Source organism: Rhagoletis pomonella, unplaced genomic scaffold, assembly GCF_013731165.1.
Source record: "Rhagoletis pomonella isolate Grant_MI unplaced genomic scaffold, Rhpom_1.0 Rhpom_scaffold_00005, whole genome shotgun sequence".
Classification (NCBI taxonomy): domain Eukaryota; kingdom Metazoa; phylum Arthropoda; class Insecta; order Diptera; family Tephritidae; genus Rhagoletis; species Rhagoletis pomonella.
Genome location: NW_023458559.1, coordinates 57,295,081 through 57,299,778, shown reverse-complemented (window position 1 = coordinate 57,299,778; position 4,698 = coordinate 57,295,081). Strand labels below are relative to the sequence as shown.

The 4,698-nt window shown below is 34.2% G+C and overlaps 1 non-coding gene across 1 annotated transcript; it reads right to left on the bottom strand.

Annotated features, from left to right (window-relative positions):
* Positions 1-4,161: 4,161 nt before the first annotated feature.
* On the bottom strand, positions 4,162-4,233 carry Trnae-uuc. The gene has a single exon. It is a non-coding gene; the product is annotated as a tRNA-Glu (tRNA).
* Positions 4,234-4,698: the final 465 nt, after the last annotated feature.

The window sequence follows — 4,698 nt, the reverse complement described above, 5'->3', positions numbered from 1 at the left end:
GTTAAAGTGTGGACCATGACACCAGGACAATTTGTTTAAATCAGGACAAATCCTGGAAAACCAGGACGTCTGGCAGCCCTACACTGTGGTGATATTCTTTGCAATCAAACAATTTTCGCTTCTTTCGGCACCTTTTTCAAAACGTTCAGATGCGTTCTTTCCTGCTTATATTTTGACGTATGTGTATATCCATACCAATAGCCATTCCCTCCCGCAGCTGCTTGGTTGCATGCTTTAGAACAAAAGCCTAAAAGTAGGCAATAGAACATATACACATAAGGTCATTTAAGAATTTCAAAGGCGAAGCTAAACAGGAAATGAAAATATGTAGATGCACACTCGCCAACGTACATGCTTAAATTTGAATCCGTACAAAAAAGCAAACATACTTACAATAAAAATATGAAAAAGACTTAATTGCTAATTATACCAAAGAATAACGACATATCGACCGACAAACATTTTTGTTGGCGAAATTCATTTTGTACTACAATTATTGCAAACCACAACATAAACAGCTGTCGCAGATGCCGCTGCCGGTGCCGCCACCAACGCCATGCGAACGCGCCAAAATGACATTTATTTAAATCGGCAATAACTGGCAGCATGACAATAATGACAGCAACAACGACGATAAAAAGCTGCAATAATAGCAACAACAATTATCATTAACAAAATGTTTACACAATCACAGCAGCATTTTAAGCCAAAACAAATACACAGAAACGCTTACATATGTATAACCGGTACAAAACAAGAGTAACATTTTCGTTTCCGTTGAATTTGCTGCCGCCATTCGTTGCGCCTCATTTCATCCAATTATATGTATTTGTATGTATTAGGGTGATCATCGCACTTTTCGATTTTTTTATTTCTGATTTGGGTTTATATTTAACGCACGATACGTTGTACTGTAAAGGTCCTGGAGTGTGTTTATTTAACGCTCTACAAATCGGGTCGAAAGTCATTTTTCGATAAATCGACTCGGTCAAATTAAATTCGAGGTCAAAGTGGAATTCACGGTTTTTGGCGATATTTGAGGTTATATTATTTTAAAAACAAATGGTTTGGCATGTGTTTACTTAGAGCACCGTTTAGTATTACTCCTTTCCTTTAAAATTCATTTTCGCTTGTTCCGATTCGATTTTTTTTTCTCGAGATATACCAGTTTTAATGTGCAGTACTTCGGTATTAGCTAAGATAAGTAATAACTACCGAAGTACTGCACATTAAAACTGGTATATCACGAGAAAGAATGGTCAAATCACAACAAACGCAAATGAATTTTAATATTAATAATATTATTTTTCATATATTATATTATATATTATTTTTTATATTTTCTGAGGCCAATTTTGGCGTCTAAACGAAATTGTTGAGCATAGTTCCGAGAAAAATAAATAAAAATTTTTCTGCATCACCCCAGTATGCATGTATGTATGTACATATGCACGATTTGGCATTTACCGCAAAATGTGTGTTTATTAATTAAGCGCATTTATTTCCATTAAAACATTTTAATTGAGCATAAAAATTGCCAACAACAAAAACGAAGTAGTAGTAGTGGGTTGCTGCCAAAAAAACGACAGTAAGCGCAAAAAACAATAACGACAGCAACAAATTTGATAGAAATAAAGGTGGATGTAGGTACGTAGGTAGGTATGTATGTATGTATTTATGTATAGAGTGGTTTGGCCAAGTGGCGCCGTTTGGCAGACAATGAAGCGATTGCTGGTAATACAAAGGTGGGGCGTCACACTCGAAAAATTGGTGTGTTATGCGATAGAATTTCTTACAGATTTTACCATTCGCCTAATAAGGAATTAAGCTGAAATATAAAAACTTAAACTTACAACAAAATTTCTTTAGCTTCTCAACGGGTTGAGGATTGCAAAGAAATATTTTTTTCTGAGAAAATGTTTTTAATTTTGAGAATATTTCAAATGCTGAACTTAGTTTCAAAATATGAATTTTTATTTTTAACCCTTTAAGCACCATAAGTCTGTAACTAAAAAATTGTGGTTTAAAATATAAATTGTGATACATTAGGAGTCCAATAAACCAATTTTGTGCTAACAAAAAAATGTTTTTCGAATCACGTCCGAAATGTTTTTTTTTTACTCTTAGGGCCGTTTTCAGCATCTCTGGTTAACACTAATCCCCAGTTAAACATTGTTACCGACGTTACCGGCCCAATGTTATATGAATGGAGTCAGTACCGTCGGTAACGATGTTTAACTGGGGGTTAGTTTTAACCAGAAATGGTGAAAATGGCCCTTAAATAGGTAAAGTACAATTAGCCTGTAAATAAATGTCACGCTTTGAATTGATTTTTTTCTTATTCAGATACATATTTGAATGCCCGGATTATCTGGATAATCAAAAAATCCGGATAGAACTCCCAACCCTAACACATACATATATACATATGTTACATATATAAGTACGCGATTTCTCACTATTTTACTCTTACTTTCCTTTTTTAATTTTTTGAGAATAGCGTATGCCTGGGAAGTTGGCATACGATGACGCATAAAGACAAAAAAGTTGTTCTGAATAGCTTTTCAATATAGTTCGCTAAAAGGAAAAAAAGTTCTGGATATTTTTACAAACAAGTAAAGAAGTATAAATTCGGACGAAACCGAAGCAAGAGTATTTTTCCCGATGTCAAACTGTTTCGATAATATGCTATGAGATATTGAAATAATTGGAGCCAATTTGGTGGATATCGATAAGAAGGCTATCAATATACACTTATGTATGTATGTAGTCATAAATGGGCGGTGCTACGCCCATTTTACAAAAATCAATAATATTTTATCTTATTAAGAGGTTGCTGTAAGTTGGCGTGTTTAGTTATTGAAATATCAGAATTTTCGTATTTCTGAAATTTACCGTTACATGGTAGGTGGCGGTAATTTTAGTCCGATTGTAAAAATTTGCAACATATCGCTTTTTGGAGCCAGGGTTGATAAATGTACTGAGTTTAGTAGAAATTGATAAATCGGTTACACATATAACGTAAGTGGGCAGTTCCACGCCCATTTTCCCAAAAATTTCCCTAAATAGCATTGTATATATCGATTTTGAGTAAATTAGGTCAAATAGTTACTAATTTATCGCAGTTTTCGTATTTCTGTAAATTACCGTTATATGGGAGGTGGGCGTGGTTCTTGTCTGATTTAAAAAATTTTCAAAGGGTTTCTTAGTGAGGCTCTAATCAATGTTCGTATCAAGTTTGGCGGGGATTGGTGAAGGGACTTCAGAGATACAGCATTTCATCGTAAGTGGGCGGTGTTTTAAAATTTTCCGAAAAAAAAAATTTCGGCATAATTTCGCAGACCTTTCGTTTTCGTTCTCAGGAACTCTAAATCTATTGAAAAATTCCTCAGAACAGTTTTAATTTTTATTTATTTTCCAAAATTGAACTTTTCCAACTTAGTAAAAAACGTTTTTTTTCGGCGTAATTTTGCAGAACTTTTTTTTTTACTTCTCAGCAACCCTAAAACCCTTAAAAAGCTACTCAGAACAGTTTTAATTTCTATTGCAAAAAATATACTTTCGACTTTTTCGAAAAACATTTTTTTCGGCGTAATTTACAGAGCTTTCTTTTTCCTTCACAGGAACCCTAGAACTGAAATCACGTGTCAACTTCACAGACATGAAAAGCGTACACGATTTTATAAAAAAAAATTTGACTCAACAATTTTTCACAGTGTTACATTTACATCTTTACTCATTAAAGCAACCCTTTCCCCTGCTCTCTTTCCATTTTCTTTCTAACTTTCGTGTATCGTTAAATGAACTTATTTGCGACCTCACTTCGAGCGGCAGGTGGTTTGAGTTTATCAGAGATGGGGTAGATTTATTCATATATTTATGAGAATAACGGTAAGAGCACTCATAATAATTAATTTTAGTAATTTAATGGTTATCATATTAATTTATTTTGGTTGCTGTAAGCAGCATGAAGTATATTTTCAATGTTACACTCTAAATAAGGAAAGGGAATAGATTGTAATGAAATTAAAAAAAGTTTAAAAATAAAAATGGCAGACTAAGTCAAAAACTTAGAATAGCCAACAAATCTCTTAGCGCGTGCAAAACGCTAAATACGAGTACAACAAATAAAAATTAAATAAGAGTCTGAAGCGAAGTCACTTCCCATACCGGGAATCGAACCCGGGCCTTCTGGGTGAAAGCCAGATATCCTAGCCACTAGACCATATGGGACTACGAGTGTATGTATGTGTGTATGGATAGAATAGGCGCTGAACCCATGCAAAATATTGCAGAATATTGGGCATAAATAGAAAACAATATTTGGTGAATCACTAAATACGAAAATGGAATAATAATAACCTGGGCGTGTATGCATAAAAAATAAATAACGAAACTATTTCTCTTTACCATTTTTGCCAGTTGCCATTAATCTTTCTTCCGTCTAAGTTTAACCCAATCCACAACTTTCCCAATTTCATTTCGTGTTATTATTTTTGGCAATTCTTAAATGTTCATCAGGGGAGCAATTAAAACATTTGTGAATGACTTTGCTATGCCATCAGCTCCGCGCGCTCTCATTTTCGTCGTAAGGCAATGCTTTTAAGTTGAGTGATGATGATGCGGGCATTTGAATTGCGGCTAGGAAGGGTTGCTGACAAAATAGATACACTGTTTTGATATTTATACTGACTCTTA